At 38.4% G+C, this 11,782-nt stretch overlaps 1 non-coding gene across 1 annotated transcript; it reads right to left on the bottom strand.

The window, feature by feature from the left end:
* Positions 1 to 11,310: 11,310 nt before the first annotated feature.
* Positions 11,311 to 11,384, bottom strand: TRNAI-AAU. Its single transcript has one exon. It is a non-coding gene; the product is annotated as a tRNA-Ile (tRNA).
* Positions 11,385 to 11,782: the final 398 nt, after the last annotated feature.

The following is an 11,782-nucleotide window of genomic DNA, read 5'->3' as shown; positions in this document are numbered from 1 at the left end:
TGATTTCTTGATAGGATACGCTACTAGGGGATACCGACATTGTACCCAAAGTTTGTTGTACTCTGCTTTGTTTTTCGTTCAATAAATATAATTTGGTTTTCTCCATAAATTTGAAACAATTGATGTCATGTTGAGCTCGTAAAGAGAATCAGTAACAGATAATCTAAAAAAAAAAGAGAAAGAGAGGATAAAAGATGAATAAAGCCATATACATACCAATGAGGCATCACAGGTATGATCTCTAAGAGCAGGCTCGCTTCTAAAGGGTGTCGTGGAAGTAAAATAATAAAAAAAAAGAAAAAAAGAAAGAAAAAATGAAATCAATTTTGGAATTTGTTGTTAATAAAGTTGTCAAGTGTATGGCATTTTCAAAAAATGAGGAGAAAAAGGGAATGAAAATACAAAAAGTGGGGAGAAGGGAAAGTCTTTCCATGGTTTGTCACTTTAAGCATAACTTGCATTCATCTCTTGTTGAAGCATCTGCATTCATATTGCTCGAACCCCCAATTCGTTCACTTCCCTCTAAAATAAAGGATTGCCCTAGGAAATAAAGAGGAGTGTACTGTGGCAGGTTTGTTTAGTTGACCTTGTCTAACAATAGGCCAAAGCCACAAGTTGGGAAGAACAAAAAGGGATTGTTTGTTAGAACGAAAAACCTACAGAGGCGATATGGGAGAAGAAAAGAAGATGAAAGTGGAATGGGTTAGATGCTGCCAAATTTTGGCTTGGAGTTAAGCTCATGTGAAAATAAGGTGAAGAAACTTTGAAATGACGTGTGGCCTCCTTCCCCTACCAAAATTTAAAGAAAAAATCCTATATCCATTTGCACCCCCTTTGAGCCAAAATAAAAATTTCTTTCAGTATCGTTGAACAAGAATCATCAACATGTCAAGTTACCCGAAACACATAAGAGGTGTTCAAACAGATCAATGAAAAGGAAATCTAGAAATGCATGTCAAAAAAAAAATCAAATCACAAAGTGATAACAATGCAAAAGACATGAAGGATGTGAAAAAGGAAAAGAAAAGTGAAAATAAAGATGATGGAATACACCGAAATTCCAAGTGAAAGGCTTACAGGGTGTCATGCAAATGATTCTTGTTCCAAACTTAATACCTGCAAACTCATACTTGGGCCTTATTAACCATTTCTTTCATAAACCTCTTAACCCCTAGCCAATCTACAAGCCAAGAAAAGTCCACATCGATTAAAGAATGTTTGTCTTGATCTTCTCATGAGCTTAACTCGTGGACCAAAATAAGAGGTTGACGATAAAATAAAAAAATGGAGAAAAAATTTCCCATCAGCATATGAGTTAAGGAAAAGATTCAAATTGGGGCAGTCCTTTCCGTCTCATCAAACTACGCTCTTGCCCAACGCAACAAAACTGGGGCAATTTTTAAACCTTGCATGTTTCTTCTCGAGTATTAACCTAACCACCAGAAATGTTGCCCCTGAACAATTGTTCAGCCTCTTACAAAATTGGTTCCTATCCCTCATTCATTCGTGAGTTCGAGCTAGTATGTTTTGCATGACGCGCAAAAAAAAAAAAAAGAGGGAAGAAATTAAACTCATAGTTTTGCAAAGTGCACCAGGATCTTTCACCACCCCCCACTATTTTTGCTTGAACATAATATCAGAAACGTGACTTGAACATGCCTTGGATTTGACAACAACGTTGACAACTAATTCCAAAACAAGAGCATCTTTGAAAAAAAAAACAAAAAAAAAAGCTTCACATGAATATTACCCATACATCCATCTCATCATTTTACATCATCACATAAAAAAATAAAAAAAAAAAGCTTCACATGAATTTTATCCATGCATTCATGCATCTCATCATGTTACAAGAATGGACTCAAAAGTTCAGTCAGGACAAGTGTTTTGCACAAGTTTCGCCAATGTTAAGCATTCCTGTGATGTTTGTCGATACATCAAAATCAAACCTCAGGATTTTCCTTTCGGAAAAGGACCCCCTCCTTTGGAATGGTCAAATCAACATTGCATCGAGACCCTCTCCGTGGGACTGATCATCGATTCCTTCACATCAAGGCCCTTTGCGAAGCAATGGTCATTGATTTCTTGGTTGCATTGAGGCCCTCTGCGAGGCAATGGTCATCGATTTCTTTACATCAAGACCCCCTCCTTTGGAATGGTCAAATCCAATGTGTCGTATCGGGACCCTCGTCGTGAGAGTAGTCATCGTTTTCTATGCCTTCTCCTTAGGATTGGCTAAATCGTCTGACAGATCAAAACCCTCTACTTTGTAATGGTCATCGAATCCTTCCAGATGTAGGTCCGCTCCTTTGGAATGGTCAAATCAACATTGCATCGAGACCCTCTCCGTGGGACTGGTCATCGATTCCTTTACATCGAGACCCTCTGCAAGGCAATGGTTATCGATTTCTTTACACAGAAACCCTCTCCTTAGGAATGGTCGAATTCACACATAAAATTCCAAAAAAAATGTTTAAAAACATGAAAGCACATAAAAAACTCTCAAGATGAAGCGAAATAGAAAAAAAAGGAGAAAAAGAAAAATTCTTACTTTCAGAAAAAAAAAACAACAACATAATTTCAAAAAAAAATTTGAAAAAAAAGGAGAAGAAGACAAAATTTTAAAAGTTTGTTTGACATCATGACCCTCTCTGATAAAATGGTCAGTGATTTCTTTCTTTCTGAAAAAAGACTTGGTTGACTCCACTTCTTTTTCTGGATGTTGGCCCTCTTCTTAGAATTGGTCTTCACATTTCTTTAAATCAGTTTTTATTCACCTTCTTCCTTGTCAAAACCCGAACGAAATTAGTGTTTCTATCTTTACTTATCTTTTACTATGATATTATGAAAAGTTAATTTTCATATTATCGGTAAAATCTAAGTAAAGAGGAGCAGCTCTCAACACCCAATTTCGTCCGGATAAGAAAATAAAAATTTTTTTCTTTTAAAATAATTAGGAGAAGGGAAAAATAGAAAAAAGTGAACATTGATTTGTATATAGATATATTCCTACTTTTACTTTCATCCCATTTTTAATTTTTATTTAATTTTATTTAATTTTATCCTTTTTATTTTATTTAATTTTATCTTTAAACTTTTAATTTAAATTTTAATATTTTTGTTTACTTTTCTTATTTTATTTTGTTTTATTCTTTTTGAAAAAATATAAAAAAAAGGGGTAAAAATAATAAAAATGAGAAAAAGTAAAATGGAAGTCAATGGTACGCCTTCTCTGCACTTTTGAGACTTGGCATGAGAAAGGAAATGGTGGGGAGGTGTATCACTGCGTGGCAGCGCCGGTGGAATGGCAGAAGCTAACCTGCATCTCACTTTTGACCCTTTTCTAAAACCAGCACAGAATATGAGCGAAAGAGGAAACTGGCATGGTAAGAACAACGGTCAAACCATTTGAAAAAGGGGACTCTGGCACAAGGGGCAGCTCACTCGCAGGGGGAGAAGATACCATTTCAAAAATACAGTTCATATAGGGCGGAAAAAAGATTTTGGAAGAAAAAAAGAAAGGAGAACCGTTTGAAAAAAAACTTCGTGGCACAAGGGGGAAGCGAGCCAAGGGGAGAAAAGAGAAAAGACTTGAAGCCACCAACTCAACTCTGGTAGGGGTTGCAAGAGGTAAGAACTCTATCTTGAATAATTCAATGAATATGTTGTCTTGGTGTTTTTCATCCTCAATGAGAAATGCTTGCTTGTGTGAAATGATGCGCGCATGTTGTTGGGTTTGTCGAGTTTCATAGTATGTTGTGCTTGCGTCGTTTGTTAAGTGCCAGGAAACGAAACATGCTTTAAGTATCTAACTTCATCTATCACAACACAACTTCAATAAAAAACCAGCATCATCATGCACTCGTCCTCGTCATTTTCCATATCCAACGAAATAGCCAAAGCTGTGAACATTTCTAGGACCTGTTTTCACCATCATCTCGTTCATATTCTCGCACACGAATGAGCTATGAGTTTGGCTTTCATCTACAGATTCATACCTTCATCCAAGACCAATCTTTCTTCATCATTCTTCCATCACTTTCAACCTGCAAACAATACACGCTCCCAACTGTCATCTTGTTCGTTCATTTTCATCACTCACCTGCATAAAAACCAAAAACAACATATACGCCCACTGCTACCAACTCAGATTTCATCGTTCATCATTCTCGAGTCGCTGTTATACAACACTCAGCAAAACACCCAAAAACCAAAACCCACACGCTCAACCGCAGATTCACAACCTTTCAATCACCTCCTTCACGCCGCAACCCAACCTCATCACAAACCAACCCATCTCACACAATGACCAACAAACACCATCACCTTTGACTTGTAATCAGAAAATCAAGCTGACACTTCACCACCACTCTTCGTGTTCTGTTACATCCCGAACAGCACCGGACTCTCCTATCTTTCCCAACCAGTCACAACCAATCACAGCAGAGAGATGAATAGGGAGTAGAAACCCTCGCCGACTGTGAGGCCACCAGCGATTCGGAGCCTTGAACGGAGTACGCGCACCAATGGCAGTGCCCCTGGAGTTCACGCGGAAGCAGTTCGAGTTGCGCATGAGGGGAAGGAGAGTGAAGGTCGCATAGGCTCTCGTCGCCAACGACCGTGGTGGACACCGGTGTCGCCCGCGACGGCTGTGGCCGATGGTGGCGAGGTGACGAGGTGACGATCTTTCAGGGTTGGAGTCGACGCATGCGCGAGAACAAATCGTTGAGCCGCCGAGAACGAGGGCGACGTCTCCGGCGTCAACGGGCGCTGCTGGCAAGCTAGCCGTGTGATGGTGCGGTGGCGTGGTGATGCAACAGTGAAGGTGGTGAGTGGGCGCTGGCGCGGGTCTTGGTGTCGTCGAGAGAGATAGAGAGAGGGCTTACCTCTTGATCCAGGAGCTGCTAGGGTTTAGGTTAATCACATTCTAGCCCACTTTCACTCCTTGCACCACCATTTTTTGACACTTTCACCCTCTTGTGTGTTAAAATTGGGTCTGCGTGGTTTTTCTCGCGCACCCCCAATATCAACTACACACCCGCGAGTTTCTTTGGGCTGGCCAACCTTTGTTCCTTGCGCACCCTCACAATTACTAATCCCGCACCCCTGCACACATTTTTTACTCCTATTTTAGACTGGTTTTATATTTTACTCGCTACAACCCCATCTTTCAATACACACACCTCATTAACTTTATGCACCTCCCATGTTATCCATGCACCATCCTTTTTAAATAATTTCATCCTTTTATTTATTTATTTTTTTTATTTTTAAAAGAAACAAAATATTTGAAAATTATTAAAAATCACAAAAAAATAAAATAAAAAAATAAAATCTAAAAAATAAAAATATTCTCTTTCACTTTATTGTGTTTGTCCGGTCGCTCGCATCGTGTGACACTTATTTTCTAAAAATACCAAAAATGTTTTCTTTCTCTTTTAGTGTCTGTCCAACCGCTCGCGTCGTGTGACACATATTTTCAAGTAATTCAAAAATACCAAAAAAATACAAAATTTTCAAAATATAAAAATATCAACATTTTCAAACAAACAAGCTTTTTAAGAACTACGTGATCCTTGATTCTCCACCGTGAGATACGTAGGAGCAAGGCCAGTCCTTGTCAGGTTTACCTCCCAAAAAAAATTAAATCTTTTTCTCAACTAAGTTTTCCAAATATCTTTTTAAAGAACTACGTAACCCTGATTTCTCATTTTGAATGAGAATACGTAGGACCAAGGTCAATCCTTGTCGGGCCCAAAAAATAAAAAAATATTTTTGTTTCTCTTTAGCATCTTTGTCTTATTATTTTTGGGGAAAATTAATATTTTGAAAACAACATCAACTTTGCATTTTTAATTAAAGGTACCGCCCTCGGGCGGGCGCGATAGGGTGCTAACACCTTCCCTACGCGTAACCGACTCCCGGATCCAAAATCTAGTTTTTCGCAAACTTGTCTTATCTTTATGGTTTTCCATAGTTTTCCAGAATAACTATGGTGGCGACTCCAAGTTTTTTTTTCAAACCTGTTTTCTTTTTTGGTTCGCCGTCTCGTCGCGATCCCGGTTGCGACAACACCCAATCCATGATCACATATATGACTAACCATTCATCCATATTCCATACTAAGATCATACCAACTGCATCATTCACAACCGAAAATTCCCCTTACTCATGCATATTCATTCATCTCATGCTTTAACATAACAATCCAATCAAGCATGTGACAAACACCCAAAAACAAAGAAAGAAACATAAACCAAGCGCTATCTCGCCCAACTCTCGCTCAGGCGGGAGGTGCTTCTCGCTCAGGCGAGCTCCTTTTGCCTACGCGAGGCTCGAGAGATGGGAACATTAGCCTTCATGTCCTCTTACTTAGGCGAGACCTCCTCGCCTAAGCGAGATGGACTCTCGCTAAAAACAGGAGCTACTTGCCTGAGCGACAGTTCGCGTAGGCATCCAGGGCAAGTTACTACTAATCTCGCCTATGCGAGACATGCTCGCTTGGGCGAGAAAACCAGAACCCTCCATTGTTCGCGTGTGCTCAGTTCAGTCGTTTAAACATTTTAATCGCACATTTCATATTCATACCATCAGGACTTCACCCAAGCATGCCAAGACACGAAAAATAACCAAGAACAGCTAAAATATGATTTAAAACGCAAAGCCCTAACTTCTCTTACCTAGAAACGGGCTAATATAGGACTTTGACCCTTAAGCCAACGAACCCAATAGCTCCAGGAGCAGATTTATGAAGTGGACAGCAACACAGAAAAGAATCTAGGTTACCATAGTGGACCTCTTGCGAAAAGTCGAAAAGGAGACTTAGAAAGGAATTAGTATGAGCTGAGAGTTAACTTACAAGAAGTAGAGCTGAGTTTAGCGCTAGCTTGACAAAGAGGGGACCAAACCCTAGCAGAGCTCTCTGTTGGGAAGAAAAGGTGAGGAGTGAACACTATTTCGTGAAAGTGAAACCAGAATGGAAGTTTGACTACTTTAGGGAACCTTGGCACTCAATGAGTCAGCCTTAGGCCCATCTGATTAAAATAAGCCCTTAAGATTTAAGGCAGAAAAGAAATAGAAAATAAAGTGAATCTTACAAACAACACTATGAAAAATGGTTAAAAGTATAGATTGTGATATACGGGAACTAAAAAGTATATGTCAATTTTAGAAGACAAACTAAAAACTTAAATTTGAAAAACAAAACATATATATTTAAACATTAAATTAATTACAATACAGTTTACCTTTTTTAATTATATTTAAATTAGGAATATCTGTATTACGTTATTTTAATTGAATCAGAATAAATTACAATAGAAGTTTCCATTTTATAATAATAATTAAATTAATTATTAATGAACTAACTCTAATTATAGCAATCAAATTAGTCATATTAAAAATATCCTTTTATCACAATTAACTTGATTAGTCACTATTAATTCAATTTTGATCAAACATTTCAAAGTAATTCAATGAAGGAGAATTAATTCGGTTGTAGAGATTATTAAGAATAAATAAAAGTGTATTGGAAATATTAATTGGGGCAAATTAAACGATGGCGTTGGCGTTTCGAATCACATAGATTTTGAGTTCGAAGTTGAGGTGTTGACGTTCCGATTGAGGAGTTTGCAAAGTTCCGATATTACGATGAGAGATGGTGGCTCACGGTGATTTTCACTTTGAGGTTTCAAACATGGCGTAGAGGGACGGTGAGGCTTCTCTCTCGCTCGTGAGAAATGACGAAGAAGATGAATTGTGGGAGCGGTTGGCGGGCAGAGGGTCATTGCAATGATCGCTGTGTTGTTTGGCTCTCACCACCGACTCCTCTAGTGGTGACCAACGTTTCCAACGGCGTTTCTCGCCGGCTGTGGGGCGTACGACGGCAGAACATGCTATTGCAATCGTGGTGGCTTGCAGAGATGAAGGTGGAAGGGAAACCGTAGTGGCTTTTGTTTGCGAGAGAATAGGAGAAAATTGGGTCTGGGCAAGTTTTTACTTGGAGCATCCCTGTTTTAATCTCTACACCACTTTTCATTTATATGTTAGGCACTTATTTACTCATTATACCAATGTTTATTTGTTTTGCACCACTTTTTTTTTTCTTTCCAATTTAATTTGGATCTAATTTAAAAGCTTATGATTTTTTTAAAAATATTTGCAAGTGTTCAATCATTAGTGCAGAATTGCATTTTTACCTCGCCTTATAGGTCTCGGTTGGCAAGGAACCGAAACATATAACGGCGCGGTGGCATTTTTGCAATTTCAGGCAACTTATATGCCACGGTTCAAGAAAAACCCAAAGCCAAAAAGGGTTATAGGCTTCGGTTAAAAAAAAACCGGTGCCAAAAGGTGCTTATATGCTTCGATTGAACAGACCCGCAGCCAAAAACGTGGCTAAAAATTTCAAAAATGCCACTAGCCGTTACGTCTTTGGCCTCGGGTGGCACTGAACCGGGGCCAAATAGGGCTATATGCCTCGGTTATTAATTGAACCGAGGCCATATAGTTTAATTAGGGCACAAAAACGCGAACTCCTCTACTTCTTCCTGGCGCGCCGTTGCATCTTCTCCATCTCTCTCTGCATCTCGCTAGTCTCCTGGATCCCCTCTCCCTTTCACCTCACGCATGAACAAAGCAAACATCACCACCCATCTATGCCGCACCCATTCTGACCGGTGATGAACTCTAGCAACAACACCGGCCACCACTGCGACGCGAAAACAGGGCACCAGATCTGCAACGCGGCGATGTGATCCACCATGGCAGCACCTTTCGCAAGATCGCCATGGCGCTCCACTAGAGGAACCACCGTTGAGATCTCCGCCGCTGTAGAAAGCCACCGTCATTGGACCTGATCGAACCTGAGGACCAAAATCGCGAGCCCCAATCGCGGATCCAGATCGTCGTCGCTGAGACGAAGAAATCGTTCTCGCGTTCATGGTTCCTGGTGAGCTCTTCCAGTCTTTTCGTTGTTCGTCGCAGCGGCGCCGATGATGGCTTGCAGTGGTGGTTTGTGTTCATCGCTGCGACAATGGTTCGCATTCATCGCTGCGATAGTCGTTCGTTGATCGTAATGCTAGTGGTGGTTCGTCGATGGCTTCGTCTCCGGCGATTTTCTTTCTTCTCTGTTTCTCTATTTCTAATTTGTTCTTGGGTGTGAACGATTGGGGAAGATGAAACGTGAGAGCTTTGTGCTGGGACGGGGGTTCTGATCCGGTGTGATGTTGTATTGCAGGGATGGAATTGTGATTCTGGTGTTTTGCTTGTATGTTTTGTTTGCAGGTTGGAATTGTTGTGATGTTGAGGTGGTGGTTCTACGAATGAGAGTGTTGCGGGAAGGTGGTGATAACTGGAGGAATTGGTTTGCGGCAGCTAAAGAAATGAATGGTAATCATCCTGATTGTGTTGTGAGAAGGGAGGACAAGGAGAAAACGATTGATGATGATGAACAGAGGAGCGTGCTGTGCCGCAAAAAATTTAATTAAAAAAAATATTTTTACCATATGGCTTCGGTTCTCGTGGACCCGAGGCAGAAAAGGAACCCTATGGCTCCGGTTCATTTAGAACTGAGGCATAAAAGGGACTCTATGGCTTCGGGTAACAACCGAGGCCAAAAGGGGGTACCTTTTGGCCTCACCCCAATATGCTTCGGTTCTAGACCCGAGGCAAAATGAGGAAAATAACTGGGGCAAAAAGCCCTTACTGCACTGGTGAATGGGTACCTGCAAGCTGAAAAAAAATCCACAGGTTTTTCATGTCGGTATCCAATGAGTAATGCAGTAGGTAACGAGTACAATTTTACATGTGGATCAAATAGCGGGTAGATACTATTCGTGTCCGACACAACCCGTTGTCATCCGTATATATAACTTATGATTTTTTTATCAATAAAAAGAAATATAATGAATAGGGACAATAGGATTGTCCCAACTCTCATACAAGAGAACAAACATAGAAAAGAAGACGAGAAGATTGTAATTTAGCATATTCACCTACTATATATTCGATAATGTAGAGACAATAATTGTGTTTATCCACTAAACAAAGTCATTCCCAATTAGAAAAAAACATAAAACAATGTATAGACGTATTTTTGTTTCTACAAGTTTTTTCATATGTAGTAAATCTCTCTTCACTATTAAGCTGAAACTTCTCCTAAAACTTTGTGTCATTGGCATAATTGGGTTCTTACTCAAGACATACATAGGTAAATTTCATTCAACACTCCTTGAAAGATGTAAAAGATGTTCTTACCAAAGAACCAGGGGGTGTTGAATTGACTCTTTCTGAAAAGTAGGCTCAATTTTAGACTTTTAAAAATCTCTTGTTTGAATTCAATTGGCTAAGTTTCTAGCAATCTATCACACCTAGAACATACATTTTAACTGGTTAAAAAAAATAATCAACAGACTGAAATCACTTAACAAAGAAGCACACAATGAGATCAATATAATTCATCAAATTAAGAAACAAGATCAACAGGTTGAAAAACTGGATAAATTATGCAGAAAATGCAATTAACACTAAAATCTGATCAAAATGTCAAACAAGATTAATTCCAATTGATAATATAAGCAACATTTTAACAACAAATTACGTTAAAGATTATGCAAAAAGATTGATTAAAATGATTTTCTTGAAGATTTTATCCAAGATCAATTAGGAGAAGAAGAATCAAACCAGTGTACAAAGATTTTTAAATTGGTTCACTCATAATATAGCTACATCCTGTTACTTAAGGCAACCTTAACTTGACTTTCCACTATATCAAAATTTTTACAAAATCCTTACAAGATTACACTTTTGAAAACCCAAAAACCACTCCAAGACTCTTGAATCCCACAAGAATCTAATTCAGCACAACAAGACTCTCACTTGTAGACTATGATGCACCGATACTTTAACTTGAGTCAAGTATCTGTGTCTGACACGTATCCGTATCCGATACTTTAAGATATTTTACGATACTTATCAATGAAGTATCTAATTTATAAATTTGTAGTACACTTCAAGAAAATCTTTGAATAATGACCTATTTTAGTGACAAAAAATAATTAGTCACTATATAATGTCCAATTTAGGTACCAATTTAAAAACTAAAAAATATTCACAACTAAAATAATTCCAAAAAATTATAATTTGTCTCTAAATTGATAATTAAAATAGTTTACATTATGAATTGATTTATAAATTGGTCACTAACATTAGCTACCAAGATTTTGACTACCAAAATAATTGGTATCTAATTAGGAAATTGGTCTTTAACATATTTTATTGGAAAAATAATTGGATTTATACACAACCAAATGGCCTATACAGGTCTCGAACCTGTGACCTTCGCGTTATTAGCACAACGCTCTAACCAACTGAGCTAATAGGCCATGCATTTTTCTATTCTAAATACCGGTAAAACTTGTTTATTGAAAAAAATAATCCGGTAAACTTTTTTATTGGAAAAATAATTGGATAGTGACTAATTATAAAAGGAAAAAAACAAAAAACAAAAAATTGTATATTGACTAATTTATTACATAATAAGAAAAGAAGATATTATCAAAATTACTATATTACCCATTGTCTTTTATTTGTAGATCTGGAATCACACCAGATAAAACCCAAATACCAAAGAAAGACCAAACCTTGGTAGTGGCTCTCCCTAGCCAACCAAAAGTTTTCTTCAAGGCACCCATACGAAGCTAACAAGGCTCCAAGACTCCAAGAAGCAATTCACTAACGTTTGCAACACTATGTAATATAGAGAGGACAAGTTTTTCAGAGA

Source organism: Vigna unguiculata, chromosome 4, assembly GCF_004118075.2.
Source record: "Vigna unguiculata cultivar IT97K-499-35 chromosome 4, ASM411807v1, whole genome shotgun sequence".
Taxonomy (NCBI): domain Eukaryota; kingdom Viridiplantae; phylum Streptophyta; class Magnoliopsida; order Fabales; family Fabaceae; genus Vigna; species Vigna unguiculata.
Note: the sequence above shows the minus strand (reverse complement) of the source record. Positions and strands in the feature narration are given on the sequence as shown.